General features: G+C 41.2%; 1 pseudogene; it reads left to right on the top strand.

Moving 5' to 3' along the window:
• LOC103164669 overlaps nucleotides 1–20,482 on the top strand; it is a 35,502-nt pseudogene that overhangs the window by 10,873 nt on the left and 4,147 nt on the right.

The raw sequence follows: 20,482 nt of genomic DNA, 5'->3' as shown, positions 1-20,482 counted from the left end.
GAAGAATAGACCGGAGCGGGGCGAGAGAGGAGGAAGGGAGGTCATAGAGAAGGCTGACACAGTAGTCTAGCCGGGATATAACGAGAGCCCGTAATAGTAAGGTAGCCGTTTGGGTGGAGAGGAAAGGGCGGATCTTGGCGATATTGTAGAGGAATAGTATAGTAATAGTATATAGTACTATACACATATACATATATACACATATTATACATATAAGAATGGGTGTGTAGCTGAAAAGGCCAACTGGGGATCCACCGTCCTGACCACTTTGAGCAATCAGCAAGTTGTCTCTTAATGTTTTTAGTACCTGGTTCTATTTCCTATTTGGCCTCCTTGTTTCCAATTACTGCCACCAAAGAACTCTCACAATTGGCACAGAACTGTGGCACGCTGTGACATCTGTGTCAAGCACAGTGGAGAAAGTGATACGAAATGAGCCTGGGGTGACCTTTTCTACCTATGTTTATATGCTTATTCTGGAAATGCTGTTCCAGAGGCCTTCCCTAAGCTCCCCCTTTCCTCTTCTTCCACTCCCTTCTGTGTCCCCCTTGCACCTGCATTTGCTCCCTTTGATTCACCCCTCCATGGCACTTATGTACATATTTGTAATTTGTTTATATTAATAATATCTGTCTTCCCTTCTAGTCTGTAAGCTTGTTACTGGCAGGGAACGTGCTACCAACTCAATTATATTGTACTCTCCCAAGTGCTTAACTAAACATGATTGACTGATTGTCCCTTGACCTGCGGTGGGACAGGATACCAATCAAACAATAATACTTATCGACATCTACTGTGTGCAGAGAACTGTGCTATACCCTTGGACAGTTCAGTAGAGGAAGAAAACACAATCCCTGCCCACAAGGATCCTAGACTGTCTAGTTCCTCCACTGTGCACTTCTAAGCACTTAGTACAGTAATCTGCACTGAGTAAGCATCCAGTAATACTATTGATTTACAGTCTAGCAGAGGAGAAAGACTTAAAATAATTCACAAATAGGGTAAAGATGTGCTCAAATATAGTGTGTACAATAATACCTGCCAAAGTTTAACAAGATGTATTGAGTGCTAACTTGGGTGCAAAAGGACTGAGATGGGAGTGCAGGGGGTGTGGCCGGGGGAAGAAAAATGAATCAGGGACAGCCTACTGGAGGATGGGGATTTCAGAAAGGTTTCAAAGATGGGGAGACCGGTGGTCTGGTGGAGCTGAAGTCTGAAGGATTCCCAGGCGGGGGAAGGGTGTGAGCCAGAGATTGGAGGTGGAGAATCTGGAAAAAAACACAGTGTGAAGATGAGGATGGGAGGAATAGATTGAATGAGCTAGGGGGTATTAGGAGAAAAGTGAATAGGTCAGAGGGAGAGGACTGAGCTTTGGGGATCGTGTAATATATCGTATAATATATCACAACCTGTGTGACCTGGCTCTGGGCCCCTCTCTCCCCTCATCCCTTCCCTGGTCTCTGCAGATACTGGCAACATGAGACCCCTGATTCCACAGGAGCAGGAGACATTTTTTCAGCCAGAAGCAGTGTGGTCTAGTAGAATGAGCATGGGCCTAGGAGTCAGAAGACCTTAGTTCTCTGCTACCTGCCTGCTAGAGGATCTTGGGCAAGTCGCTTATCTTCCCTGGGCCTCAGTTTCTTCATCTGTAAAATGGGGATTAAATCGCTGTTAGCAATTGCTTAACAAATACCACAATTACTATTATTATTGTGATTTTCATCTTTGTAAGGCCTGAGTACAGGGACAAGCATCAGGGCCATACTATCCTTTAGTCCCACCCTCTGGGGACTTTCTTTGAGGCCAGAGGTAGGCGATGAGGGCTAGGTTGTTCCCTTGTCTCTCTGGTTAGGGGGGAGGTTTTTGTTAGGGATGGAGGCTGCCCCGGGCTCGGAAGTCTGACTACCACTTCCTTTCGTCCTCAGAGAAACTCTGGAAATATTGGGGGAAGAGCAGGGGTACCTGTTTAGAGAGGTAGAGCACCTTCAAACCAGGAACAAAATTGGGCTGTTCTGCCACTGAGCTGTTCATGTTTCTTTCTGAATCTCCTTGTATATGGTCCTATACATCTTGGGACTTGGGATACTTGGGTCTTATACATCTTGGGATACTCTAGGCATCCTAGAGACCACCTTTCCTACCCCAACAAATCACCGGCAGCACTGAGATTTCAGATACAACTCATGATAGAAGCCTAGGAATGTATTATTTCCCACAACAATTCCTATTTCCAGTAAGCTTCTTATCTCATTTTCTATCCCAATTTCTTTTTAAAGTCAGACATATTCTCTGGAGCAATAGTCATCAACTTGGCTTTGGGCCTGAATCTTTATCTGGCTATAATACTCCTTTTGGCTATTACTGCAGTTTTATACCATCACTAGTGAGTTTACATGTTTATTCGCACTTTTCTTCCTATTTGTCCCTATGTAATCCTTGTTACCTTTATAATGAAGGCAGAATTTCAATAGAAACATAAAAAATGCCAATCCTGCTTCAGACCAATGGTCCACCATGCTTTAGTTTTTGTCTCTGATTTTGGATGTACCATTTAACACTCGTAACTTTTCTCTTTACTTCCCCAGCTTTCACTCTAGTAACCCCTTATAGTCCCTCATCTATATGTAGTCAGCCATCCCAATGACCAAAATCAATCAATCAGAGGTATTTCTTGAGAACTTACTGTGTGCAAAGCACTGTAGTAAGCACTTGGGAAGGTACAGTACAACAGAATCGGTAGATACTTTCCCCGCCCAATATCCCAGTGACCACCAGTCTTTAAACACCCGTCTTCAAAGTCTGCTTGTATCTACTTGTCACAGCTATCTGCAAAGAGCCCATTTTCTGCCATGAAAGAGTTTGAATCTTATTCCTGTTGCAGGGGGAGAATGCTGCACTTAGCAATTTGCAGTTTGATTCTTTGCCCTCGCGTAGGGGGAGCAAGCAGTGAGTTGGTGACTAAGGGCTTCTTTATGTGATGTAACAAGCAGGAGGACTGATGTGGGTGAAAATTAAATGGAATTTAGTTATCACCACTATAAACCCACTATTACTGGGTTTTGTTGTCCTTCAAGGAGTTTTTTTAAATGGTATTTGTTAAACTCTTACTTTTTGCCAGGCACTGTGCTAAGCCTTGGGGAAGCTACAAGCTAATCAGGTTGGAGACAGTCCCCATCCCAAATAGTGCTCACAGTCTTAGTCCCCATTTCACAGATAAGGTTACTGAGGCACAGAGAAATTATGTCAGTCAATAAATCGTAGACTGTGAGCCCGTTGTTGGGCAGGGATTGTCTCTATCTGTTGTTGCCAAATTGTACATTCCAAGCGCTTAGTACAGTGCTCTGCACACAGTAAGCACTCAATAAATATGATTGAATGAATGAACGAATTCAATGAGTGGTTGCTGTATGCAGGGCACTATACTAAGCATTTGGTAGAGTACAATATAACAAAGTTGGTAGACAGATTCCCTGCCTACAATTATCTTACAGTCTAGAGGGGGAGACAAACATGAATATAAATAAATTACAGATATGTATATAAGTGCTGTGGGGTTGAGTAGAGGAGCGGTGAATAAAGAGACGAAATCAGGGCAATGCAGAAGGGAGTGGGAGAAAAGAAAATGAGGGTTTAGTCAAATTTTGACTTTTGAAGGAGATGAGACTTCATTAAAGGCTTTGAAGATGGGGAGAGTAATTGTCTGTCCGATATGAAGAGGGAGGGCCTTCCACGCCAAAGGCAGGACGTAGGCGAGATGTCGGCGGCCAGATAGATGAGATGGAGAGAAAGTCGGTCGGCATTAGAGAAGCAAAGTGAATGGGCTCGGTTGTAGTAGGAAAGCAGCGATGTGAGACAGAAAAGGGCAAGGTGATTGAGTGCTTTGAAACCTATGGTTAGGAGTTTTTGTTTGATGTGGAGGTGGATGGACAACCAGTGGAGGTTCTTGAGGAGTGGGGAGTGACTTGCCCAAGGTGACACAGTAGAAAAGTGGCAGTGTCAGGATTAGAACCCAGATCCTTCTGATTCCCATGCCCCAGCTCTATCCACTAGACCACGGTGCTTCTTGGGGCATGCTTGAGATTAAGAGAAGCTGGCCATCCTGAAACTATCGCATTTCTGCCATTCTGATTGTCTCTTTCTCAGTGACTAAATGCCTTCTTTTCAATGCGACTGTACCAATTTTCTCCCCATCCCAGCAACCTATTGCAGGTATCATGACATTCTCCCTTCTAGCCAGGCACACTTCTAGGTGCAGAGAAAAATAACAGAGGCAAATAACAGTGGCCACCCTGCGGCTGGTCTCCCCTCTTTTTTGATTTGCCACTCACATATGAGACTAACTTAACTGAGATATGGCTGAAGTGAACTTTCAAGCACTCAGTACGGTGCTCTGCACACAGTAAGCGCTCAATAAATACAATTGAATGAATTGGTTAAGTTAAAACGAAAAGTACAGTGGTTCTGCAGCAATTCAAAAGTCACAGAGGTATAAAGAGATGGGATGTAGTAAGACTTGTAAGTGCTTAGTACAATGTTCTACACACAGTAAGCAGTCAATAATTGTGTTATTTAATAACTGTGGTATTTGTTAAGCATGGTATTCTTTGAGGTATTTGTTAAGTTACGGAAAGCCGCATGACCTAATGGCAAGAGAATGGGCTTGGGAGTCAGGATGTGGGTTCTAATCCCGTCTCCACTAATCCTAACTCTACCACTTGGCTGCTGGGTGACTTTGGGCAAGACATTTAACTTCTCTTTGCCTCAGTTACCTCATCTGTAAAATGGGGATTAAGACTGTGAGTCCCACATGGGATGAGCTGATGACCTTGAATCTATCCCAGCACTTAGAAAAGTGCTTGGTACATAGTAAGTGCTTAACAAATTCCATTATTATTATTATTATTATTATTATTATTAAGCACTTACTCATTGTGTAGTGGATAGAGCATGGGTCTGGAAGTCAGAAGGTCATGGGTTCTAATTCTGGCTCCACCAATTGACTGCTCTGTGATCTTAGGCAAGTCACTTGACTTCCCTGTGCCTCAGTTACCTCATCTGTAAAATGGGGATTGAGGCTATGAGCCCTCTGCTCGACAGGGACTGTGTCCTACCCGATTTGCTTGTATAATAATAATAGTGAATAATTATGGCATTTGTTAAGCGCTTACTATGTGCCAGGTACTGTACTAAGTGCTGGATGATTACAAGCATTTCGGGATGGACACAGGCCCTGTCCCACATGGGACTCACAGACTCAATCCCCATTTTACTGATGAGGTAACTGAGGTACAGAGAAGTTAAGTGACTTGCCCAAGGCCACACAGCAGACAAGTGGTGGAGTCCAGGATTAGAACACATGACCTTCTGACTCCCAAGGCCCATCCTCTATCCACTATTCATGCTGCTTCTCTCTTTTTTTCTCTCTCTCTTTCTCTCTCTCTAAATATATATGATTGATTGACTGTGATGATGTGAGAGAGCAAGAAGAATGAAGGAGGTGAGAGACATTAAGGAAAGAGGAAAAGAAGGAGACTCAGAGATACATTAGGATGTAATTCCCATGGAACCCTCAGTAGGGAAAATAAATAATTTTATCTGTTTCTTTTTCTTGATAGGTGTGATTTACACCTATACTTTACAGACCATTACCATGCTGATAGGATCTTTCATTTTTATGGGATTCGGTAAGTTAAACCACATAACAATGGACTAAAAACATCACTCATATAAATCAGGTCTTTTTGAAGATGATATTTCAGTCAGTCAGTGGTATTTAAGCAGCACAGTTTTGAGGAGAAAGCTGTGGCCTGGAAATCTGGAGTTAGGGATCTCTTTCCAGCTTTGTCCATGCCTATCTTATCTCCAGTGGAATCCACTTTTAGTAATGCTTAGGGGTCTAGGAAATTTGCTGTGATCATGTGTTACGACTGGCAGAGCCTGAGGTGCCTGGAGAGCTGGTCTTAGTGGGAGATTGGCAACTCCATGGTCCTCCTCCTCCCTTCTCAGCTCACTGCCTCTTTTTTTTAACCTTCCCCTGCTATTTCCCCCTTCTTTGTCTTGAGCCACTGTGCTGGCTACTTCCCTCCTCCTCCTCCTTCTTAAAGCCATCGTTACCATTCCCTGTTTTCTCATCGCTGCTTTCCGCAACGTAGGGACTCCTAAAAGGGGTTCTTAAAGGTCGTTTCTGTTGCCATGTTCCTGCCACAGATTCTGCTGTTCATGCCATGCTACTAATCACTTCCAGCAGCAGGTACAAGTTTGGTAGCAATAATAATGATGATGCCTGTGGTAACTGTGAAGTGTTTTGTATTTGCAAAGCCTTGTAATAAGTGCTGCAGTCAGTACAATCTAAACGTATTGAACACGGTTCTCGTCCCACATGAAGCTCACAGTCTAATAATATCGGGAAGAGGAGCGGGAGTGGTGCCATGGTGGGGACAGCAGCTAGGAGAAGGTGGAAGATTCTGGAGTCAATGGGTGGGAGGACGGGGAAGAGGGTAGCAGTGCTGAGGACAAGATGGGGAAGGAGGAAAGACATTAGGGAAAGGAGGGAGAGGAGGAGGAGATGGATTGCCTACTTTACCTGTAATGTCTGACACAATTCAGTTTCGACCCATATATTCAGTCTTCAAACAACTCCAGAATCCATCCAAACTGTTCACTATGCTGGTCCAAGCAATTTACATGTCCTGATTCAACTACTCCATCAGTCTTCTCACTGAGCTCCTGGTCTAATCTCTCTTCTCTCCAGTCCTTACTTCTCTCTCTTCATCTTCAGAGTCTTGCTAAAATAGCATCTCCTCCAGGAAGCCTTCCCTGACTAAGCTTTCATTTTCCCTCCCTCCCGTTTCCTCTATGAATTTAATCCCGCCCTCTAAACACTTAGGGACTCAACGCTTTCCCCTTCTTCACAACCCTGCCAAAATCACATCGCCTCCAAGAAGCCTCCCCTGATTAAGCTTTCATTTTCTCTCCCTCCCTTCTTCCTTATGAATTTAGTCCTGCCGTCTTAGGGACTCATCCACCCTACCCCCACACCCACAGCACTTATGTACATATCCTTCTACTCTGTTGCTTCCCTTACTTGTAATTTATTATAATGTCTGACTCCCCCTCTAGATTACAGGTTTCTCAAGAGGAAGGCCTGTGTCTTCTAATGCCACTGTAATCACCCAAGTATAGTGTTCTGCACAGAGTAGACACTCAAAATAAATGCTACTGATTGATCCCATTCCAAGATGTGTTCCAAGAACACGATTATCCACGACTGTTGGATATTACCCTTTACCCCTGATATTCTCCAATGGTAACTCATTAATGGCCAGGCAAGTGTTTCTGGTGCAGTCATCATCAATTTCTCACCCTAACTCTAATTCTACTGTCTCTCCCTTCCCTATATACTTTTAGTGAGGGAATCAAGATTATTTGTGGTGGGAAGGAAGAACAGAAAATTCAGTAATCAGCAATATTGAGGAAGACAGTGATAAACTTTTAACTTGAAAATAATGCTAGTAGATCATTTATTCTATTCATAATACACCCAATCTTCCTTGTGAGAAGCAGTGTGGCTTAATGGAAAGAACCCGGGTTTGGGAGTCAGAGGTCATGCGTTCTAATCCCGACTCCACCACTTGTCAGCTGTCTGACTTTGGGCAAGTCACTTCACTTCTCTGTGTCTCAGTTACCTCCTCTGTAAAATGGGGATGAAGACTGTGAGCCCCACGTGGGACAACCTGCTTACCTTATACCTACCCCAGTGCTTATGTACTTGGCACATAATAAGCGCTTAGCAAATATCATAATTATTATTTTACGAGGATTGTTTTCTTGAAAAACCCTGCCCTAGGAAAAATTTGTTGTGAAACTGCACATATATTGTACAAGCTCAGGAGCTACCTACCATTTTTTCTAAAACCTCACCTCCCTGAATCTGAACGTGCTTGCTTTCTTAGTTAGAAGTTCCCTAATGGTCTCCTAGCCAAAATGCAGTGAAAACGCGTGGTATAGCAGGTTTGAGTCTTTTTATGTAATTTATCTAAATGTTAGAACTCCTAGAAAGAAAGCCTAGCTTATATGTACAGAGCTCACGGGGCCAGTTTGGGCTGGCACAAAGCTAACCCCAGTTTTCATGCCTCCTGCATCCTTTCTCTAGCTTTCCCTCTTCCTTCCTCTTGCCTTTTCAGGGGGTTGGAGTCTTGAGGGGCCTGGTGTGGTTGCTAGGCTGTTACTATGCTTGAGCAGTAGTTTTGCAGGTGCAGAGTTACCCCTGAGCTATTGCACACCCCTGCCCACCCACCAAGGACATTTGTACATGTGAAACAGATTATCTAAATGAGATTTGGACTGGACTCCCTTCTGGCCCAAACCCAATTACATCCAGCTATGGTTTTCTGGTCTGGGCAGGGCTTTTCGGATATGTCTCCAAGAAAATGCTTGTGAAGATTAAGAGCCCAACTCTAACATTGGCTTGTTCCAGTGCCTCTTAGCACTTGGGACAGCTACATTTTCCTTGAAGGTGACTGGGTTCTACAGTATGGAACTAAGAAGGGATAGTAATAATACCTGTGTACGCATTAAGCAGTTACCATATGCCAAACACTGTTCTAAATACTGAGGGATATACAAGATCAACAGGTTGGGGCTCTCAGAGTAAGTAGGAGGGAGAACAGGTATTGAATCCCGACTTTGCAGATGAGGGAACTGAGGACTAGAGAAATGACTTGCCCAAAGTCACACAGCAGATAAGTGGCAGAGCTGGGATAATCCTACAAAAGCATGAATCGTGGACTGAGTGAATATGAAATCATTCTCTACACCCCCCAGCATCAGAAGTAGGGGACATCCATTAAAGTGTGGAGGTGATAAGGTCAAGACAAGCGTAAGAGGATACTTTGTCACCTGATGGGAAACAATCAGGGAATACACTGGGAAGCTTGCTGGCATAAAACAACAGTAAATCCAAGACGGTCTACCATCTTTCAGGGGTCTATTGTGTAACCCTCACTCTGGCTTTCCTGGCAGGTGATTGTATAGCTGTGTCTTTCAGCCAAGAACCTGTCTCACGTGAAGGCCGGCTGCCTCATGTGTGGTTACTTGAAGCTGCTCCCCATGTTCCTGATGGTGATGCCTGGAATGATCAGTTGGATTTTGTAATTCCTGTTTTCTATGTTCTTCTCAATGCTTCTTCTTTTTCCCATGAAGTTTGCTAGGTGTTCCTGTTCTTAGATCTTCATAAAGAGTTCTTAAGCTATCCGGCTTTCTCGCTGTTTCCTCTTTCTCACCCCAAAGTGTCAAGTAGCCCTGGTAAAGCTCAGAATAAGCCCATCAAAGGACTGTCTCTATCTGTTACCGATTTGTACATTCCAAGAGCTTAGTACAGTGCTAGGCACATAGTAAGGGCTCAGTAAATACTATTGAATGAATGAATTTCCAAGTCTTTCAGGCGAATGGCTATCCCACAAGTAGAACTTATTCCGTATCCCGTCAATTTGCTATAACACTACTTTCGATTGGGATTATAGAAATTTAAATGAGTAAGCACTTACTACAGCACTTTGCATGCAGTAATCAATAAATATGCTTGAATAAATGAATAGGTAGGTAGAGTGGAAATGGACTACATCACAGAGGACATCATTTTTAAAATTGCCAGTAAGTCTCAACTGAGTGACGCAGAAAGATGACCTGAACACACTCTTTATTTAATGCTCTTTGTGGAAGTATTTTCAGGTAGCAGTGACTTTTAAGTCCTCATGTGAAGCAACTTCATCAGGATCCAAATCTCCAACATCTGAATAAGGGCCCTTACGTGTTTTCTGTTTTAGGCTAACTCACTGTATAAATTCTACCACTCTTCTTTCACAAGGTGGCCTGTGTTGTACCTTCAGAATGTAAGAGACACTGTGGCACTGAAGTTGGATGCACAAACATTACCTACCCAACATTGGTGATAGAGTTTATGCCCAATGGTAAGAAAAATGCAAAGCTGAGAATGCACTTTGAGGATTCAAAAGATCAGTGATCCACAAGATTGCCTTTTGCTATGTTTGTAGATTATAAATGGACTATTAATCGGGGCTGCTTTATATCCCTTAAGCACAAATTAAAATGCTCCTCTCCATTAATCCATCCATTAAGTATAAGATTTTCTTTCTTGGTTTCAAGACCCGCCAATAGGCCATTTCAGAATGTCCAATAATTTTAATCTTCTTCTTCACTCTATTCTTCTCTCTCTTCTTCACCCAGTGGGACTTACTAGGCATTTTCTTCATTGAGAGGTACCTTTTCCAAGTACAAATCTTCTCTCATATTCCGAACCATTTGCACTTCCAGCTCTAGACGCACCATGCACACTATACAAATCCAAGCACTACAGTAGAAAAAACAGGGACAACTTTGCAAGCTGTGTGAGAACATTTTTGGACCTACAAAAACTTTTAATCAGCCCCTCCACAATCAAAAATATTATTTTGATGATGAATATTGTGGCTGTGAACATTATTAGCCTGAAGGAGTACATTTATTGACCTAGTTCTAGCCATTATATTCCCATGTTTTATTAGAATTTTTACTTATACTTATAGACTGGTTTTTTTCAAGGGTCTGAGTCTTGGCCTCTATTTCACTGATGTAAATAATTATTGTTTTTGTCTTGGAAATGTTGTTTTTGGTAATTTTAATATTTGTTTAATATTTTTAATGATATTGTGGGTGTGTGTAACATTTTAGATTGTAAAATCCTACAGGTCGGTGGTCGTCTGTTTAATTCGCTTTTTTTATTATATTTAGTGCCTTGTCTTCCAACATTTAATTATTGTACAATAATAATGAGGATGAGGTTGCTGATGGCATAAAGGAGGCTGTCAGAGGGATGTACTATGTTTCTAAGGAATCTATTCTTCTACATGTTTAAGTATGATGACAGTGATAATGATGAAGTGAGCAGTGACTATTTTAGTTGGTGAGCTCAGAAAAAGTTGCTTTGGTCTTTTTTTCTCTTCCAGGACTAGGAGGTCTAATGTTGTCAGTTATGATGGCTTCTCTCATGAGCTTCCTAACCTCCATTTTCAGCACTGTCAGCACCCTGTTTACCATGGACATCTATTCCAAATAACTGTGACATTTGTTAAGCATTTACTCTGTGCCAAGCACTGTTCTAAGCACTGGGTGTATACAAACTAATTGGGTTAGACACAGTTCCTGTCTCAAATGGGGCTCCCATTCTCAATCCTCCTTTTATAGATGCGCTAACTGAGGCACAGAGAAGAGAAGTGACTTGTCCAAGGTCACACAGACAAGTGGAAGAGCCTGAATTCAAACCCATGACCTTCTGACTCCTAGGCCTGTGTTCAATTCACTATGCCATGCTGCTTCATATACAACCTTAGAATTACAGAATGATTAGAATAAATACAACACAACATTAATACACACGTGAACAAGTCAGTGATGTCTTAAGGGTAGTTAGACTAACTATTTAATGAAGGCTTGCAAAGACCTTCCTGAATTTTCAAGCTGGGGGAATGAGTCAGAACATTTACGCCCTGCCGGGGGTGCTAAAATGCCTAATTACAGCACTGAAATAGCTGAAAGTCATCATGGAACACTGATCATTAAGCAGCACACACTGGCTAACAGTGCAGGTTTACAAGGAAATAGAAAAATAAACCAAGAAATCTAAAAAATTATGACTCCAATAGGGTATCAAACTTCAGATCAAACTGAAAGTTAATAAAGTATGATGTCCAGCTTTCTAAATGGCTGCAAGTTCGAAATTTATTATTGTCACAAGGAGTTTCCTCAGCATTACCTGTGTGCCATACTTAATATCCAATGGCAAGGCAGGATCCCAAGCAAATTCCTGGTATGAAATCTACCAGCATTAAAATCATAGTTAAGCTAGTACAAAGCCTCATCGCGCAGAAACTCCTCACCACTGAGCTTAAGTCACTGAATCAGTTCTCCCTTCTCCTTCCTATCCTCACTCTTCCACTAAAAACCATCTCACATATTTTGTTCCTCTAATACTCACAGTGCCTCATTCTGATCTCTCTTGCCATTAGCACTTGCTCACACCCTCCCTTCTGTCTGGAATTCCCTCCCAATGTGTGTCAGAGAGACTACCAGTCTCTCTATTTTCAAAGTTCTACTAAAATCTCATCTCTTGCAAGTAGGCTTCCCTGACTGATCCCTCATCTCTCCATCCTAATAATAATGATGGTATTTGTTAAGGACTTATTATGTGCCAGGCACCTCACTACGTGCTGCAGTGGACACAAGGTAATCGAGTAGGACACGGCCCCTCTCCCATGTGGGGCCTCACAGTCTTAATCCCCATTTTGCAGATGAGGTAACTGAGGCACAGAGAAGTGAAATGACTTGCCCAAGGTCATACAGCTGATAAGCGGCAGAGCCAGGGTTAGAACACATGACCTTCCGTCTGGGATCTATCCAATCAACCGTGCTGCTTCCTATCCACTATGCCATCCTATTTTCCCTCCCTTCTGCATCCTTGGCAGGGACTGTCTCTATCTGTTACCGATTTGTACATTCCAAGCGCTTAGTACAGTGCTCTGCACATAGTAAGTGCTCAAAAATACTACTGAATGAATCCTTAGTCCTTAATCCTTTCGCCTAAGCAGTTAGGTATTCTCTCCAAATACAGCATTTATACATCTGTAGCCTTATAATCAATCGTTTCCCCTCCCTGTAATTTATTTTAATTTCTGCCCCCTTGCTAGAGTGTAAATTTCTTGAAGGCAGGGATTATGTCTACTTACTCTTTTGAACTCTCCCAAGTGTTCAGTACAGTGCTCTGCCCAAAGCAAATAATAAATACCAGTGATAGATTGAAAAGACGTGCTGGGAGGGTAGGAAGGATGTCCTATGATGAAAATGAGAAGCAAAGTGACCTAGTGGGAAGATCACGGGCCTGGGAGTCAGAGGAACTGGGTTCTAATCCTGCCTCTGCCACTTGTCAACTGTGTGACTTTGGGCAAGTCACTTAACTTCTCTGTGCCTGTTACTTCACCTGATTAAGACTGTGAGCCCCACATGGGACATGGACTGTGTACAAACTAGTTATCTTGTATCTCTTCCAGCTCTTAGTGCCTGTCTCAAAGTAAGCGTTTAATGAATAAAAAAAATTAATCATGGTGACGGGACACCCAAGAAACTGCCGCATGGTGTGTTCAATTGGATTGACTGAAAAATAATTTTAAACAAACGGGGAAATACAACCTCACACAATGAAATATATGAAGTAATAGGAACAGGTGGCAGACAGACAACAAACAAGGCTGTGTAGAAATGGAGTAGCTCTTTTTGAGCAGAAAATTCAAGAGGATCGTGATATTTAGAGGCAGGATCAAAAGAGCTCCAAGGCTGCCAAATAAAAATATAACACCACAATAATGGATAGTTGATATGTTTAGACTATGAAAGAGTCTGTGATGAAACAATAGTCTTTCCAGTCACACCTGTCTACAATGAATGAAAATCATTTCAGGAGCAACATCTTTCTATAAATTTGATCCACTTATGAGTTGAGCCATATCACTTCCTGCTAAATCTTAGTATTGCAGCCCGATTTTGTAGCGTCTAAAAGGAATTCATTATTCAAAGAGTTACTGATGCAGAAGAACTTTAATTGCTTAATTACTGGATAATTAATTATTTATGGTTACTGGCTGACTCAAAATTATACTATTAATTACCTACTCTGGATTGAGAAAACATTTTATTAATGGCTGATTTTGGACAGTGAAGCAATTGCTTCTCTAATTGCTCATCATCACCATTGGTATTTTTTGAATGCCTACACTATGCAGAGCACTGTACTAAGTGCTTGGGAGAGTACAATACAACAGAGTTGGTAGACACGTTCCCTAATTATATCAAAATTATAGTCTAGAGGGGGAGAAGACATTAATATCAATAAATAATTTATGATATACATTTTCTAGAAATGTAAATAACCACTGTGGGGTTGCTATTGTAATAATAGTAATTGTGGTGTTTGTTAGACATTTACTATGTGCCAGGTACTATGTGCTATTGTAACAATAGTAATTGTGGTGTTTGTTAGACATTTACTATGTGCCAGGTACTGTACTAAGCAGTGAGGTAGATACAATATAAGCACATCAGACATTGTCATTGACCCACATAGGACTCATGGTCATAGGGGAAAGAAGAGCCCGTGTTTTATCCCCATTTTAGAGATAAGGAAACCCGAAGCACAGACAAGTTAAGTGACTTGCCCAAGGTCACACAGCTGGCAAGTAGCAGAGCCCAGATCTTCTGACTCCCAGGCTTGTGCTCTTTCCACTAGGCCATGCTCCTTCTTGCTTCATGCTGCTATTATATGATTATTTTTTATGAAAGAGTATTCATTCTTGGGTGTTAATAGTTTGGACAGGTTACTGCTAAGTATTTTGTATCTTTGGTTCGGCTGGTTATATTTACAGGCTGTTCATCATTCCATTAATCGGCATTGCATGGGTCCCTGTTGTACAATCAGCTCAAAGTGGACAATTCCTTCATTACGTAGAGTCCATATCTAGCTATCTTGGACCTCCAATCGCTGCTGTCTTTCTTTTTGCTATTTTCTGCAAGAGAGTTAATGAGCAGGAGTGTAACAGTGAGAAGTGATTTAGACTTGATAAGAAAATATCTTTGGACTGTTCTCTTTGTATTTTTTCCCATTGGTTACTTTTTTCAGGGTCTATTAAAACTATTTTTACCTCTTCTTATCTCTTAAAACCTCAAGTTCAAGAGAGAGTAGAAGGAGATAAGAATGGGAAGGTGGATATCAAGGGATATAGAAAAGAAACAAACTGGAAAGGATTAAAGAAGTCTGACAGGTAAGTGAATGGGAGTAAGAAATATGAAGGAAGACAAAACAGGGAGAAGAGCAGAAGCTATCAAAACCCACACAACTTTGCCCAAGAAATAATGTTAAAAACAATGGACTACTAATGATCATCTTGTTTAAAATCAATTATTATTATTATCAAATGCTTTCAAGTCATTTCTGATTCATAGTGACTCTATGGATATATTTTCTCCATCCTCTGCCATAATCCGTAACCTTGCTAACGGTTCTTCCATTTTTGTTGTGATGGTTTCTATCCATCTAACTGCTGGTCTGCCTCTCCCACATTTCCCCTGTATTTTTCCTAGCATTAGTGTTTTCTCCTAAGAGTTAGTCTTCCTAATAATGTGTCCAAAATATACTAATTTAAGCCAAGTCATTTGGCCTTCCAAAGGCCACATAGGCTTAAATTTCTCCAAAACTCATTTATTTGCTTTTCAGGTAGTCCATAGTATTTGTATGTGGACCTGTTCCACAGGCCACCCTGAGAAGGTCTAACCCAGGCTATATAAAGTCCTAATTTAGTTTCAGGAGGCCACCACACCTAATTCTTTTTAACCCTTTTATTTTGTCAGGTAATGAGCATCCAATATGAATGTGATTATGGTTTTCCATAGCTATGAAAACCCTTGAAGGTGACTCTCCTTTTACCTTTATTTTACAGGGTGCCTTCTGGACACTGATCGTTGGGCTTGTGTTAGGGCGATTAGAATGATTATGGAGTTTCTGTGTGGGACAGGAAGTTGTATGATTCCTTCCAAATGCCCCCATATTAACTGTGGGGTCCATTATCTTTACTTTGTATGATCCTCTTGGCCGTGGTCATCGTCGTCATCCTGGGAGTCTCTCTAGTAACGGAACCCATTCCCAATGTACATGTAATTATTGGTAGCTTTATGGGCTTAATCCATTTGATGACCTGTTTCAATGTTCAATTCTAACAATACCTCATACCCAAGTACCGACTTGTGTGGTCAGTAACTATCCATTTTATATTAGAAATATGAGGATGGTTTTTGTCTGTCTAGGAATTCTTTTAGTTTTGTGGGATAAGAAAAAACCTTTAAGACACTACCTGATGTTCAAAGGATGATCCAAATTTGTGAATAATGATGATGGTATTTGTTAAGCACCTACTATGTGCTAGGCACTGTTCTAAGCACTGAGCTGTCTTTGACCTCTAAGAGAAGCATACCTGGCTTGTTCTGCGTGTGTCAGGTAGTTTTGTGTGGCCAGCAAAGATTGAACAAGTCCTAGCCAAACTCTTAGTCATTAGTTATAAGTCTTAGTCCAGTCTTATCCAGCTTGGGATTGTCTGGGCCTCTTGTTTCTTCTGTTCCTAGCTCCCTGCCTTTCAACAATTTGACAAGCTCACTGCCCTATGAGAAATAAAGTAGGTGAAACTCAAATCATTCAACTTAGTTTTTGTAAGCATTTCTTATAAAATGTTTTGTCAGGGAGGTGAATGAGATTGTTAATGAATGAGAATTTTAGATTCTCTGCATTTCATCCATCCATGTTAACTCTGTTCCCCCAAATGTTGTGTTGGCCGTGAATAAGCATTTCTATCCCCTCTCAAAAGCCATATTTGGAGAGGAAATATCATGGACATAAATTCAAAAGGTGCAACATTCATAGCATTTCTAGAAAAATACATAACCGTATTTGTGGCAGTTTTGTTACAGTGGCTGTTCTTATCCAGTAAGACAATCTAGACAGCAATGATTGCTTGTTGAGTAGGAAGAGTAGGAAAAGGACATGAAGAAAGACTCCTGAAATTTCAGCTTGGGAGTACATTCATTAGAGAAAGTGCCAGGAAGAAAGATTCTTCTAATATAATAAAAACAGAAAGCCTTCTAGGGAATCAGTGGAGCCTCCTGAAGATTTTAACGTAAATGTAACCTCTTGTAGGAAAGACAACAAAGTAGATGATAAGGGGAAATCGTGCCTCAGTAATATGCAGGAGTTCTTTGAAGGGATCATTAAGGATGAGAATAGGAGGGGAAAGTAGACATAATATAGTCATATATTTTTTTCAACACACTCCGCCACAGCATGGCTCAGTGGAAAGAGCACGGGCTTGGGAGTCAGAGGTCATGGTTTCAAATCCTGGCTCCGCCACTTGTCGCTGTGTGACTGTGGGTAAGTCACTTAACTTCTCTGTGCCTCAGTTACCCCATCTGTAAAATGGGGATTAAGACTGTGAGCCTCATGTGGGACAACCTGATTACCCTGTATCTACCCCAGCACTTAGCACAGTGCTTGGCAAATAGTAAGTGCTTAACAAATACTACAATTATTGTTATTAATAGGAAGGAGCTAAAAAACAAAGGATATAATTTTGCCACAGTTGGAGAAGTAGCATGGTCTAGTGGAAAAAGCATGTGCAGGGAATATGTCTATTATATTGTGCTTTCCCTAGTGCTTAGAACAGTGCTCTGCACACAGTAAGTGCTCAATAAATATGATTGACAAAGAGCACAGGCCAGGGAATCAGGTGACCTCTGTCAATTGCCTTCTGGGTGACCTTGGGCAAGTCACTTAATTTCTCTGTGCCTCAGTTACCTCATCATTAAAATGGGGATTAAAACCACCTTCCATTGACTTAGACTAAGAGCCCTAAGTGGGACAGGGACTGTGTCCAACCTGATTATCTATTCCAGCACTTAGAACAGTGCTCGACACATAATAAGTGCTTAAAAATTACCATTAAAAATCAATGATGCACCCACATCTGGAATATCATGAGCATCATTATTATTATTATTAACAAAACCCAGGTCCTCTGATTCCCTGATCCATGACCTTTCCACTAGGCCACAGGTCTGCTCTACAGGGCCATATTGCTTCTGGTCATCTCATTTTAGGAAGAACATAATAAAGCTGGATAAAGTAAAGAGAAGGTTAAAGGGGAAATGCACTGGAACATGAACAAGTTGAACGAAGTCCAGTCCTTAGCAAACCTGCTTTCAATCTGCTAGACTGTAAACTCGTCAAAGGCAGAAATTGTATCTTCTAACTCTGATGTTCTGTCCCAAGCACTTAGGACAATGCTCTGTAAACAGTAGGCTCTTAGTCAATGGGTAGAAACTAAGCTGATAAGGGGAAAAGGGAGAAACTTTCTTTTGAGAAAAGACTGAAAGGTGCAAACTGAGAGGGGGAATTATTTAGAGTCCCTGAAATCAAGAAGGGAAGGCAGGACAAACACAGAAGTTGTTCACCAAATATCACACCCCGGGACAAACATCCACTGAAGTCCGAAGGCATTAGTTACAAATAAAAAGGAAGCACCACTGAATATTTGGAAATTGTTACCTTGGGAAGTTGGGTAGGCCAGAAATATCAGTAGGATTGATACACTTATGGATGAGTGGTCCATAATGGGTTAGTATCCGAGAACATTTGTTGAGATGTAGAGGGGGAAAGTTAGTAATGCTAAATAACATTCTTAAATAAGGAGAGCAATCACCACACACTTTCTCCAAGTGGCTTCTTGCCACTCTTAGAGACAAAGTCCTGGACTGGATTGAGTTTAGTATAACCCAATAATGACAGTGCTTACGTTATTAAGTTTTACCAGCTCACTGGAACAACTGTGAACATGCCAGAATCAATACATGTGGATTCTCCCTTCCACTAAATGGAACTCATGCTAGTGCCTAAATACTTTAAATATATATTTTAAGTTTAAAATGCAATATAATTTTCCATGTTTATACAGGATAAATGCTTGTTAGAGAGCTGGAGCTTTGTTGATAGACTTATGTATACTTTCTGGATAGCTTTATGGAGTCTGAGAAACAGCAAAGTGGAACACATTGATCTGGAGCAGAGGAAGTCTGTGAAGAAGCTGATGAAAGTCTTCAGGAAGGTAAATTCTAGCTAACATTTCATTTTCTGATAAAGAAATTTATGTGTTTGATTTTAATGTCACCTAAAAAAGTCCTGAAATTCACTCTAAAACTTGCTTTTTTGGCAAAACAACTGTAAAACCTAGGATTACAACTTCTCCCCTAGTGAGGCAGGCTCAGTAAGAAATTATTTTGAAAATGATATGAAAAATCAGTATCTTGCTTTACACCCTTCAAGTGACCACAAATCTTCACCAGTTAAAGAAATTTACTGGGCTTGGGTCTTCTCTTGAAGAATAAGGGAGTGTTAACATGGAGGGTGGATGTTCTTGTTTTCCAGTGTAATGTGTGCAAGCCTAGCTTTTTCAGAAAATGCCTTGATTACTACCATCTTCAGCCATACATTTGTCCTTGCAGCAGCTAGAAGAAAGATTCAGTTACTCCCAAATCAAATATGTATAGTAGAGCACTATGGAAAAGCCATGAGGAGACCTTCCAAAATTGCATTAGAGCCTGATGGACGGGCTCCAGCCTTCTCCGACTCTGCCCTGGGTCACTTCTGCCTCTGAAGAATTGTGGCTGGGTGGAAGGTACTGTTTCCTGCCATCTGGGCAGATTCTAGCAGGCGTCAACTTGGAATAATGAATGGGAAGCAGCATCCTGCATTTCCACTCATTCCCTGGAGGGCTCCAAGATGCAAACTCTAAAGACAGCACCGTTTCTTAGTTACTTTCTGGTTTAGAATCCCTTCTTCCCTGACCTAATCCCTGGTTCTTCCTGCCTCCATTCTCCTATTTTGCCATTTCCCCACCCCGCTACTGAGTTGAGTGGGATGATAAGAACTAATATTAATTAGTATTAGGGTAATAGTTTCGTTCTTTGCCCCAGCAACGTTTGGGACTGTAGTGACCATGCACAGAAGGGTGAAGGGTGATTATTTTTCCTCTTCCCAATTAAAGTTTCAGATGGCAAGAGTAAGGAAGGGGCAGGGAATATTAATTATACAGCTAAGAGCATGTTGCAAAAGTATGGTAGCTTGTTGTCATTTGACTAAACACGGGAGACTTACTATGGCAATTCCCAAGATAAATATATCTCAGGTCAATAGATTATTTGATCCAATATGCCATTTTCCTGCTCTGTTTCATTTATCTTTGTGCCAAGTAATGAAACCAAATAAAAGGATGCAGCAATTTGTAGGCATGCTCAAATCATTCCTTGATGTGTTTCTTATTTAGGAATCTACTGTCTAGATGAATATCAGTTTTTTCCTTCCCAAAGTACACTTTTCCCTTGTGAAAGATGCAACTTCAGTGAGGACTAAGGTATTTTCAGTAGTTTGAGTGTAAATCTTATTCCTTTTTGAGATAGTTCCTGGTTGAAGCCCCATAACACACTGTTTCAAATATACATGGGCCAAAAATATGCAGTCATGTCCACATTTTAGAATTTTGAAAGTAGGCTGCTTGTTCATTTTGATGTAGGATAGAAATGTTCATAGCTCTTCCTCTCCTGAATATCCTCAGATTTAATTCTTGAATCTGAACCAGGTTCCAAGAAAGGAATCTTAATTCTTAACTTTCAAACAAAAGCCCGTTATCTAGAATTTGCATTTTTGCCTCTCAATTCAGTGTAAGTAGATAAATGGGTTTGACTTGTCTCCTAGTATTTGTAATCTTCTGAGGAGGAAAAAGTTTTTAATTATATCTGCAATTATGGTGGCTTTCACTGAAGTCTGATTGCTTCATGGGAGGAG

The sequence above is a fragment of the Ornithorhynchus anatinus genome, chromosome 2 (genome assembly GCF_004115215.2).
Source record: "Ornithorhynchus anatinus isolate Pmale09 chromosome 2, mOrnAna1.pri.v4, whole genome shotgun sequence".
In the NCBI taxonomy this organism is placed as follows: domain Eukaryota; kingdom Metazoa; phylum Chordata; class Mammalia; order Monotremata; family Ornithorhynchidae; genus Ornithorhynchus; species Ornithorhynchus anatinus.
Note: the sequence above shows the minus strand (reverse complement) of the source record. Positions and strands in the feature narration are given on the sequence as shown.